Here is a 13,382-nt window from a genome sequence, read left to right as displayed (position 1 = left end):
TGATCAAGAGGTCGCCAAAGCCATTGTTTGTGGTTTCACAGGATGGCTTCGAGGTTTGTGGGATTTCCACTTACCTGAAAATACAAAACAACAAATTTTGAATAATACTCGCCAATGGACTATTAAAAATGAAAATAATCAAGACGTTCTATATTCCGAAAGTGATGCTGTTAATACTCTCATTTACACCATCACCCTTCATTTTGTGGGGAGTACAGCCTTACTTGAAGCCCGATCTGAAGATTTATTATCTAATTTAAGATGTCCAACCCTATCCCATTATAAATGATACAAAGATGTTTTCTTTTCCAGACTATTAAGCAGAGAAGATAACCAGCAGGATCATTGGAAAGAAAAATTTATTGCTGGATTACCATATTTATTTGCAGAAAAAATAAAAACTAGATTAAAAAATAAAAATGGAGGAATCATACCATATTCTGTTTATACATTAGGAGAATTATCTGCAGAGATATGTGCAGAAGGATTAGCCCTATGTACTGACATGAAATTGAAGAAACAATTAGATAAACAAAAAATAATTGGTAAAAAAGAATTAGGAGACTTCTGTGAACAATTCGGATATCATATAGAAAAATCTAGAGATAAATTTCATAAAAAGAAAAAATATAAGACAGAAAGAAAAGAAAAGAAATCTTATAAAAAATACAAGAAAGATAAATTCATAAAAAGATTCTCTCCAAAATACAAGTATCATAAGGGTAAAAAGAAATTACCTGTATGTTATAAATGTGGAAAAGTTGGCCATTATAAAAGCCAATGTAAAATAAAAAAGAAAATAGATACTATAATCTTAGAAGAATCCATTAGAAATAAACTATATGATATAATACAAATATATGATGATGATTCTTTTGAATCTTCCACTGATACTACAATGGTAGGACAAATAGAAGATGAAGATTATTTCATGTCCTCAACAGAACAATCTGGATCTGAACAGAATATAGAAGAATGTTCCTGTAATATGCTATCCAAAGAAGATACATTAATATTAGACCTTATAGAAAAAATAAATGATCTAGAGGAAAAAAGAGAAATTATTACCCAATTTATCACATTAACAAAAGCAAAAAATAAACCAATTCCATTACTCGAACCACCAGAGGATTACAATTTTGCTGAAATACTCAAACGAATTAATAAAAAAAATATACTTCAAAGAGAACCCACAATATCTGAATTAAAAAAAGAAGTAAATGAAATAAAAACAGAAATAGAACAATTAAAAACTAGAATCAAAATATTAGAATTACAGAATGACATATCAGGAGCTGTAACTGATACAGACGAAATCGAATTCGATCAACTAGCAAATTCTAGTGATAAAGAACCAGAAACCTTCAAAACCAAAGAAGTTGAAGAAAATATATCGGTAAACTTAGTAAATAAAATTATTTCTCAAAAATGGTTTATATTAGTAAAAATTGTCATCGAAGAGGAATATAATTTTCAAACATTAGCTTTAGTAGATTCATGTGCAGATTTAAATTGTATTAATGAAAGTTTAGTTCCATCAAAATATTTTGATAAAACTACTCAAATACTTAATACTGCTGATGGTAGTAGATTATTTATTAAATATAAATTATCAAATGTCATGGTATGTAATAATGGACACTATTTTCCAACACCTTTTATTATGGTAAAAAACTTAAGTCAGGCAGTCATACTTGGAATTCCATTCCTAACCTTACTATATCCCATAACAATTAATAATACAGGAATAGAAACATCTAGAGTAGGACAAACAATTAAGTTTGAATTTTTAGAAAAACCAAAACTTAAAGAAATCAATAGAGTCACAATGGATAATAAAGAAAAGTTTCTATGTTCCCTTAAAATAGAAATAAAATATAAACAAATAGAAGAAGATTTAGAAAACCCTAAGATAATAACAAAAATTAATAATCTTCGAACTCAAATAGAAACAGAAATTTGTAGTAATCTTCCTAATGCCTTTTGGGCAAGAAAGAAACATATAGTAGGATTACCTTACGAAAAGGGGTTTGATGAATCAAAAATTCCTACCAAAGCTAGACCAGTACAAATGAATACAACCTTATTAGAATTTTGTAAAAAAGAAATTGATGAATTACAAAGCAAAAATCTAATGAGAATAAGTGCATCTCCTTGGAGTTGTGCTGCCTTTTATGTCAATAAAAATGCGGAAAAAAAAAGAGGCGTACCAAGATTAGTAATAAATTATAAACCTTTAAATAAAGTTTTACAATGGATTAGGTATCCAATACCAAATAAAAAAGACTTACTAGATAGACTTGCTACTGCTACAATCTTTTCTAAATTTGATTTAAAATCTGGTTATTGGCAAATACAAATAAAAGAAGAAGATAAATATAAAACTGCATTCAATATTCCATTTGGACAATATGAATGGAACGTAATGCCATTCGGATTTCAAAAAATAATGAATGAAGTATTTAACCCATATTATAAATTTATGATAGTATATATTGATGATGTTTTAGTCTTCTCAGATACTATAGAACAACATTTTAAACATATTCATACATTTGTACAAGCAATTAAACATGCAGGTTTAGTAGTATATGCTAAAAAGATAAATCTTTTCCAAACAAAAATAAGATTTTTAGGCCACCATATTCATTATGGTACAATTATACCAATAGAAAGATCCATTCAATTTGCTGATAAATTTCCTGATATTATTTTAGACAAATACAAAGATTTTTAGGATGTTTAAATTATACAGTAGACTTTTATGAAAATTTAGCTATAGATGCTAAACCATTATACGACGGCTTAAAAAGAATCCTCCTAAATGGACAGAGGAATATACTCAAGCTATAAAGAAAATAAAAATTAAAGCTAAAGAATTACATTGTTTAAATCTAGCTAATCCTAATGCTTTCAAAATAATAGAATGTGATGCTTCTGAATTAGGATTAGGAGGTATTTTAAAACAACAAATAAACTCTAATGAACAACTAGTCCGCTATATTTCGAAAGCTTGGAATTCTACTCAACAAAATTATTCTACCGTAAAAAAAGAAATACTTTCCATAGTTCATTGTGTTACTAAATTTCAAAGTGATATACTTAATACACATTTTCTTATTAGAACAGATTGCAAAGCTGCCACTGATATTCTTACTAAGGATGTGCAAAACCTTGTCTCTAAGCAAATCTTTGCTCGATGGCAGGCAATATTATCATCCTTTGATTTTTCTATCGAACACTTAAAAGGTACTACTAACCATCTTCCTGATTTTCTTACTCGTGAATTTTGCAGGGAGGGCAACACTGATCATTTTGATCCACCAGCTTTATCTTTTCCACTAACTTTGTTTTATACAAATATGAATAAAAATAATAATATTTCTACTCCTGAGCAAAGGGGAAAAGCCCCTATGGAAACCTCACTGGATATCATTCCAGTAAATATTACCCAGTCACCAATAAGAATAGAACCTGCTTTATCACCCAATAATAGTCCTATTTCCTATTCCCCAAATATCAATTATTCAACTTATTCAAGTCAACCTTCCGCTTCTCCACCAACTTCAGTTTTCCAAACCTCTACACCAAAGAAACCAACTTTATCCAGCAAAACTCCATATCTTGAAACCTATTTTGTTGCTGATGCAATCATAGAATCCAGACATGTGAATGACAACCCAAATAGTGTTGCTAAGTATTACTTATGCAATAATCTTTGTCCATCTGTAGGTACCAAAACAAGAGAATGGTACGAAATGATTCTGTTAGAAACAGAGTCTATTTTCTTGGTACATTATAATCAAAAGAATTCAAAAATAGTAGCATATTCAAAATTACAAATAAGGAAAGTATTATCTTTTGAAGATTGAGGATCAGACCCTTCTAAAGCCAAAAGAATATATTCCCCTGATTTCCCAAATAAATACTACAAACATGCTGATTACATAGATGCTTGGCATAAAATACTGACGCTTCAAAACCCATATAATTCTCACACTTGGTTCTTACAGTTTAAAATTCCTATAAACACTCCATTTCCAAATTGTTTTCGTAACTGGTTTGCAACATGGGGATCTTTAACCCAAATACTTCTTGAACCTCTGCAACTCTCTCAAAACCGTTTTATTGACTTCAATGAAAGTGATCCTAATATAGATTACCACTTATATTTTATTGCTATGTATCAGGTACCATGGATTGTTAAATGGAATTTTGTGATATCCCCAAATAATACGAATAATTTTGAATATATGCCATGTTTAGGCAAACAAATTACCATAAAATGGTGGGACGTCTTTGTCTACCATAATATTGAACCAGACAATATACAGCTCAAAAGAATCCCATTAGCATACGGCTCTCATTCATACTCCAACCCAAATAGTCTAGCAGAATATATTACCATAATGAAAAAGCAAAATCCCAGAGCCACCAAAGAAGAGCTAGAAAAACAACTACTGAAAATATTTGAAGAAGAGGCAGAAACTGCCAGCACACCAAGTACTCCCGAAATAGAAATACCACTTGACACACCAGACCCATCAGGACATGGAATGTCCCAAAAACATACCTTGTATTAACCCAATATGAATACCAGATGAACAATAATATTTATGATATGACATAAAGCAAAGCTGATGTGACCCAAAGCAAAGCTGATATGACCCAAAGCAAAGCTGATGTGACCTAAAGCAAAGCTGATGTGACTCAAAGCAAAGCTGATGTGACCTAAAGCAAAGCTGATGTGACCCAAAACAAAGCTGATGTGACCTGATGTGTCCTAAAGCAAAAATAAAATAGATGTGACCCAGATATAACCCAAATAAAGATGCTCGAATCACCGACAAAGCTCCACCTGTCTCCACAATTACTCAAAAGATGCTCCAATCATCTCATCAACTGGTCTTTTACAACTAAAGCAAGATTCCCGAAGATAAGGATCATCATTCCCGAAGATAAAGATGGATGATCCTACAACAAGGACCAACCACGTGGCACCCACTTACCTCTGTTACTTCTCTATAAATAGGGAGGAAGAGAAACATTGAAACACACTCTCCTCTCAGAGAACAACCCCGCTTCTCTTTTCATCTCTCTTCTCTTTCGAAACCATCTATGTGTGACTGTAATGTAAAAGCGTTACCAGGTTATTACCCAGACGAGTGGAAACTATTATGCAGTTACTGTATCTGCACTCTGTAAGTTTTTATTTTATGAGTCTGTAACAGTTTGTTATTTTCAAGTTTGCTTAGTTAAGTTAGCGTCTGTAACAGTTTGTTATTTTCAAGTTTGCTTAGTTAAGTCTGAGTCTGTAACAGGTTGTTATTTTCAAGTTTATTTCAGTCTGTAATAAGTTTGCTTCAGTTTGCTTCAAGTTTGTAATAGTTTACATTTGTTGTTATGATAATACGTGTTGTATGTAGCGTAAAGATATATCAAACCACTTATAATACATGGATTACTATTGATATTACTCCTGTATCTCTCATTATTATCATAATATTAAGTCTCTATTTTGGTTATCTAAGACTGATAGTATAGAATGGTAGATCTTGGTTAGAATTGGTATCAAAGCCACACCATAGTTTTCTTTAAAAAATATCCAAAAAATATTTATTATTATTATTATTATTATTATTATTATTATTATTATTATTATTATTATTATTAAGCGAGGATGACAAGCTTCTACCCATTTTTTCGATGGACTAAGGGAGTTACATTTTGAAACCATAAGAATAAATACTACGATGTGGTAACGGGGCTACATTTTAAAAGGGTTAATTGTATAGAAATAAATACCACGATGTAGTAACTGAGTGTGGGGATGCTACCGCCACGACCTAACCCCTTTTCTAACACACTCTCTCTCTCGCTAAGCCGATGTGCAGAAGGGAGGGCTTGCCCTGATCAGAATGGCGATTGTATGAAAAAAGTGGCAATTCAGATCTTACTGGCCCGATCCTAGTTAGGAATTGGGAAACCGGTATGACTCCCATGTTTTTAGTGTTATGAGGAACCGGTTCCACTTTTCTGAAATTTTTTAGCTTTTCCATCAAAATTTTCTAAAGTTTGTCATAAAAGAGCGGCGGTCGAGTGGCCTGCCACTTCCCCTGGGCAGTCACTTAGCTGCTTCTATCTCATGACTGATGTGACGTTTGCCTCTTTTATAACCTTTGCCCACTTAATAGAGCTTAGAAATCAAGGCTTTGGAAAAACAGATCGATCATTTGGATCATCATCCAAAAAATTGGGTTGGATCGGTAGATTGACCTTCTGGATTTGTTGGATCTAGCTTTAAAAAAATTTCAAAATAAAAGAACACTAAAATTTTAAAAAAATATTATTTTTTGAGTGTCTAACAAAACTAGGGGTAGTACATTATGTGTTTTCATTAGTTTCTAAAAATATGTAAAAATTGAAATATCATTTCTTGTCTGAGTGTCTATGGATATTAATTTTGATATTAAATTTTTATACAAGTTTTGACAAAGCACTTTTACAAAAAAAATTGATACTCATTTTGTGAGTTTTAGTGAAGAAACAAGGAAGAAAATGATTTTCCTGATTTTGTATACTAATTATTAATTTTTTGTGTTATATTTCTCTCAAACACACATTTGACCTCTATCTCTCATACATATAACATATAAAGCACATTGGATATCTCCCTCTCTCACACACTTACATATACATGCAAATATACAAACATACATGAACTCTCTCACACACATATAAAGCACATTGGATATCTCCCTCTCTCACACACTTACATATACATGCAAATATACAAACATACATGAACTCTCTCACACACATATGACATTGGACATCTCTATCTCTCACAAACATATTGGACCGCTCATCTCTCATACCTTCTATTTTGTTTGAGACTGTTTTTTATCCATATGGATAAAATATTTGAAGGTAATCAATTCCCCCGGCTTGTTCTACGGTAATATGTTATAAATTTTTTTTACTTTCATATGTTGCATAGGTAGGTAATCTGAGTGGTATTGTTTTATTTTTTGCTTTCTTGAATCCATTGAAAGTGTCATAGAATTTTTACATTTCATCATCATCATCATTTTAGCTTTTTTCCAATTAGTTGAGGTCGGCGACATGAATATTGATTCTCTATTTTTCTCTATTAAATGTCATATTCTCAGTGAGACCATAAATCTAATTTTCATATTTATATTTTGAATATTAATTTGTTTTAATGGCAGCAAGTGAGATTCCTTGACATTCTTTGTAGTTTTATTGGTTTATATATTGCACTTGGACATTTGTAAATGATCCGGTGGTAAAATAAAGAGAAAATGAAAGAAATCGGTATTTACTTGCCTAGGTCATGTAGGTATTTCTGAGGGTTAGTCCCCCTGAGTATGAATGGGTTTTAGTTTTCGAACTTCTGAGCCTAGACATGAATTTATCAAGTAAAGGTTGGCAAATATGATTTCGTGAGCTTTCCTTTGAACAACGGCGGACCAATGTAAATTTAGGGTAGTTTCAAGGGGTGCAGTTCTAAAAAGCACTAAAACCGTCTCATTAACCCAAACCAAGGAACCTTCCTTATAAATGACATTGCAAAGGTTGATAAGCTTAGAATTAGGGCTTTCTTTTATGTGAATCCTTATTGTTGCACAAAGCTTAATTCATTCCCCCCAACATGTTTTTGGGTTTCCTCACATTTTGTGTGCTCATTCCACATGTTGAAGAATTTGAATAGTTTCGGGCTCCAATCTATTAGTTCAATTTGGAGTTAGATGGGGTTATCACAACATGGTTGTTAGCCAAGTCTAGTGGGGTGCAAAATTTTAGAGCTGAAGAACTATCTTAGCCAATGGTTGGAGCTCAGAATTATATCTAGTTTTTCATAGATGGAAGCACTTCTTCCTGCTTTACGAAGAGAGTTTCAAATTCATGTTCCATAAATTTTCCAAAGGAAAAGAGATACTTGAATCCTCATCAATCATGAAGAGAATCTCAATTTCGTTTCTCCCATAATTACATTTAATGTACGAAATGGTGGGTCCAACATTTGTGACAAATAATTGTAAAATTTTAGCTATCATCTCCATAACACGTATAAAAGAGAGACTTGTCTATCTATATTTCGATATTTATTTGCCCAATTTGTAAAATTATCGAGGGATCAAAATTATGAGTCATACTATGAAGTTGTAGAAGAGAGTGATTGAGTAATTACTGTTGGGTTCATGTAGCCATTAAAAACCTTATGAGAGCATGCAATCAACATCTAATAGTGGAAAAAAGAACTTCAATAGGAATGTTGTCCAGAGGGACCAAGAGATTATGGTCCAAAGGGGCCGAGATAGGCTGATATTCGGACTTGGCTTGACGTACTAGGCCAGTCAAGTTGGAAAACCCTATAACCTAGGCATGGAACAAAACCGATGGAGGGTTTTGGGTTATCCCTTGATGAGATCGAGAGTGAACCAAGTGACTATGTAGCCTTTGTGTGTGGTGGTTGGCCTTTACAGATGAGGGCTAAAGTCTCATCATTGAACTATCACACGACATGTATATATGATAGCCGTATCGGGAAACAAGACACCATTGAGGGTGTAGCATGCACAAGTACGATAGGTTACCCCTATGCACTATAAAGTTGTGGTTGCATTTGGTATAGGTGATCATGATTTCATCTCTAAGGGAGAACCTGTAATCCATAGACGGAGATTATGTCTCATTGTCTATTGGCTGACTTTGTAGTTCAATCATAAATCCCTACAGTGGTTTTATGGGTCATGGGAATTGTTGAGTCAGTTTGAGAATGCAAGTGTGGATTATAGTCCACAGTAGAAAATGTAGTGCTTCATAAATATTTTAATTCTTAAACCTAGAAGAATCATATTCCTATAACAATTATTTTATTTTTTTTATTTCGATGTTAATTGATTTTTAGAATGACTATTTGAATTTTTATAAATCTCTGGATATTTTATTTTTGTAAAATAAATTTATAAATTAAAAAATATTCAATTTTTAGTATTTAAATAATCATAAAAAAATAAAGTTTATTTTTCAAATCAATTTTTTTGACTTAAAAATAATTTAATAGATGAGAGCCTATGGGGGTCCATCAGGACCTGATTGGGATGTGCGTGGGGCCACACTATGGGAGCCCTAGTTAGCACACCCCACTTAAAGTAGGGAATTCTCTACAATTTTTGAGATCCACTTATTTATAATCTATTGATTTGGATCATGTCTTATTGAGTAAGTCAATTAAGAACAAGATATGCCTTATAGAATCTTAAAGAGATTAAAACTTCAAAAAGAAATATAAATAAACAAGACATGTCTTATGGAATCCTAAGGAGAAAGAATAAGTATAAAACAAAATTATATAAAGATAGATATTATTCATATTTTATTTTGATAGGATAAAGATTTAAGAAACTGAATGATAAGTTTCTACATCATTCATTGAATCATGATAGTTGATTTAAATAATAAATATCTTAGATATCTTACCACATAGGTCTCCTAAGATCAATAGGACTAGAACGATTTAAAAAAATGACTATTATTAAGGAAATTCTATATCTCCCTGAAAAATCTATAAATAAGGGTCTCCTCACATCTCATTCTCTACACAAAAAATTATCTTTTTCTCTATACTCTCATAGGGTGGCACTCCACCCCTCTCTCTCTCTCTCTCTCTCTCTCTCTCTCTCTCTCTCTCTAAGGTCTCATCTCTCTAAAGGGAAATAGGGGACACGCCACCCCATAAAAGACCAAAAGGTGGGCACGCCCCACTCATTAGAAATTGCCTAAGGATTGAGGCCTAGACTTGACCCATGTACTCTCTTGCTCTCATATTTTGTGAAGAGGTTTAACCAGTGTTCTTCCATATTTGAAAGACCTGATAAAGTCATTATTGATCCCATACGTCATTAAAGGAGGAAACCCAGTGTGGGGTGTTCTAAGTCCAATTGAGGTAATCTTCCGGTATCTTTACTTTTATATTTTGTAGTCCCTTTATTTCTTGAAATTTTTTTCCCATAGCTTTATATTATTTTTTATTATTCAATAAAGAAAGTTGTAATTAGAGGCAACAAGTGAAAACCGACTTATTTATTTATTTATTTTGTTTGAGTTGAATTTATTATAATTAGACCATTGTAAGCGTTCCGGTAGGTGTAAAAAACAAAAATTATAAAAATTATATATATCATGCTAGATCACATTGTCTACTTTCAATGACTAAAAGTCAGTTTGGATGTCAAATAAAAAGAAATTGTTATCCTATAAAATTACAGTTTTTCAAATACCAATTGCAAAAAATATCGAGCTTTTTTTCTTTTCTTATAAAACCGTCCAGGTGTTAAAGTCCATTTTTCTCTTTGTGATTCTCTCCCTCAACAAGAAGGGGATTTACAAGTAGAGGAGGTCCAAGTTCAATGAAAACTCTGCGAATCTCTCCCTCAACAAGAAAGGGATTTACAAGTAGAAGCCATGTGTTTAACTCTGAAAGTTACAGGGAGAGAAAAGGCAGACATTGAAGAAAATGGTAAACAAAATTGGGTTTTATGGAGAGAGATTGGTTTTATTGGGGTTTCAATAGATGGAAGAGTCAACATTTTAGCGACTATTTGTTCAAGCCACAATGCTCACTAGAACTGTAAAAATGGAAGCTTAAACCCCCAGAAAATCTTCTAACTATGGTCCATTGGAGTTGAAGAGAGCTCTGAAATTCTAGAAAACTAAAAACCTAAAAATTTGCCCAATGAGGTATGCCAATAATAGGAGATTTGAAACCCTAAAATCTTTCTGTCAAAGATCCGCCATGCAGAGAGAGCTCTGAGGCAACAACTATCTGAATTCGATAACGTAGGCCACGACAAAATTGCTAGAACGAGAAAGAGCAAAATGCCATCCATTGATGGCTTCATTGAAGTTGAAAACAATCTTTTTACAATGCTTCGATTGTAAAATTGTGAAGCCCTCTGACTTCAATTCTTCTCAAGACTCTGCCCTAGAAATCCCCTCAAACATCGAGACACAAGATACCTGGAAACCCTACCTTGTTTCTCCCATTCATGTGGCAGGTCACAATGCAATATTTTTGACGCCATTATATAGAGAGAAAGATGAGCTCTCAAGATATTGATTTTAGAGAGAGAAAGAGGAGCTCTCTCACTAGCAGTAGTTCAGAGAGAGAGAGAGTATATTTCATGTTGAAGTAGTTTAGAGAGAGAGTAGACTTGGGGTTTTTGAGGTTTCACGGTGTGCGTTATTGAGTCACAGGGTGAGGTTTACACGGGGTGAGAGAGCCACACTTTCACAAAGAAATAAAAATTCAAGTCTGACTTGATTTTTTTTTTTTACAGTAATTTCTGCCTTGATACTGCAATATTTTTTAGTCAATCTAAAAATCTTGTGGTTATCCAAATGGCTCAAATTTATTTCACAAGATTTTTGGATTGCAATAAAAATATATTGCAATTTTAGATACATCCAAACTAGCACTAAGATATGAAACAAGTGTATAAGACACTCAATTCGGTTTTGTATCAAGGAGGTCAACAATTGAGGCTATTTTTCTACTTTGATAACTCATTGAGAAGTTTAAAGAAAAGAGAAGAGAGCTCCAGATGGTGCCTTTTATTCTATTAACATGGAGAGAGATATGTATGAGAAGGTACCTAGAGAGTTAATTTGGTTGGTGTTAGAAAAGAATAGAGTTACTGCAGGATATGTTTACATGATGTGAGAATGGAGAGATTGAGAATGGAGAGATTGAGAAAGCTGTCGCGAACAAAATTGGAGCTAGGTGTGATGATATGCATTTGGAGTTTATGTGATCATTACTTACCAATAAAACTGAAGGGAAAGTTCTATAGGATGGTTGTAAGATTAACCATGCTTTACAAGACGGAATGTTGGGCAGTCAAGAAACAACATATTCATAGGATGAGTATAGCTATGATGATGATGTTGAGATAGATGAATGGCAAGACAAAAAAGGTTACGCAGGAACAGTGATTTAAAAAACGCCGAGTCAAACCGGACTCGCACGGTTCGACTTGGGAATCGACAATGGCAGTGCCGATTCGGGCAAATTACACGGAATCGCCCATTCCAAAGAGAACCGCGCGATTCTATACAGTGACTCGTCGATTCACTGTACGGAATCGGCGAGTCTCGTGAAGAACATGGGCTGCACAGTGTTCTTCACGGGATTATTCAAAATTTGTCATTTTTTTATCATTTTTCTTGTTTTTTTTGCCATGTGATCGAATATGCAGGCTTTATGCAGCTTTTTTCATCCTTTTCATGGATTAAATGGTAGAGAAATTTCGTGTTTTTGGATCATGAAAGTTACGTTTTTAGGGTTTTCGCCTTTCCTTGTGTTTCATGCCAAATAGGGCATGAATCTGTGAAAATTTGTAGGCATTTTGATCGTAAAGTTGTTCATAAAAAAATTCTATTACGAATTTGTGATAATCGTTGAGAAAAACAGAGTAATTTGGAGAATGAAGGCTCGGGTTCACGAAACCAGGTAAGAACTTTGGGTTTTTTTTTTTTTTTCGCCATATGATCAATTTCACTGCATATTTTGAAAATAATGAGTTACATTTGTAGGCTTTTTAATATTTATTGCGTCTTTTATCATTTAACATATTCAATTTTATTTAATTTGCTCAATTACAGCCTTATTTTTTAGATGAACACAATGATATTTTTTTTTTTCCACCTTTCAATTTTTTGCTCACGATACATTACAAATAATGTGTTAGATTTCTAGGGTTTTAATCGTTATAGTCTATTTTATAATCAGATGTATTCAATTTAATCTGATTTATTGAATTTGAGCTTCAGTTTTTAGATTCAATGACTGTTGTCAGTGAACTGTGTTTTTTTTTTTTTTTTGCTCAATTTAATCGATTCGATTTGATTTATTGATGATAATGTGTTCATAATTTAGGGTTTTGATTCCTTATATTGTTGTTTATCAAAAACTGTACTCAATTGGATGTAACTTATTCGCTTGGAGGTGGATTTTTGAGTTAAAATGGCTGATGTAAGGTGGCTCTGTGAAGAACATAATTTTTTTTTTTTTTTTTTGTGTAATCCATGAACGAATTTTTTTTGTGATCCATGATCGAATTTTTTGTAATCCATGATCGAATTTTTTTTTTGTAATCCATGATCGAATTTTTTTTTTGTAATCCATGATCGAATTTTTTGTAATCCATGATCGAATTTTTTTTTTGTAATCCATGATTGAATTTATTGTTTTTTTTTTTTTTTGTAATCCATGATCGAATTTTTTGTAATCCATGATCGAATTTTTTGTAATCCATAATCGAATTTTTTGTACTCCATAATCCATGATCGAATTT

This window comes from Amborella trichopoda, chromosome 1 (genome assembly GCF_054954075.1).
Source record: "Amborella trichopoda isolate Santa Cruz 75 chromosome 1, AtrichopodaSantaCruz75HAP2 v2.0, whole genome shotgun sequence".
NCBI classification, from domain to species: Eukaryota; Viridiplantae; Streptophyta; class Magnoliopsida; order Amborellales; family Amborellaceae; genus Amborella; species Amborella trichopoda.
Note: the sequence above shows the minus strand (reverse complement) of the source record.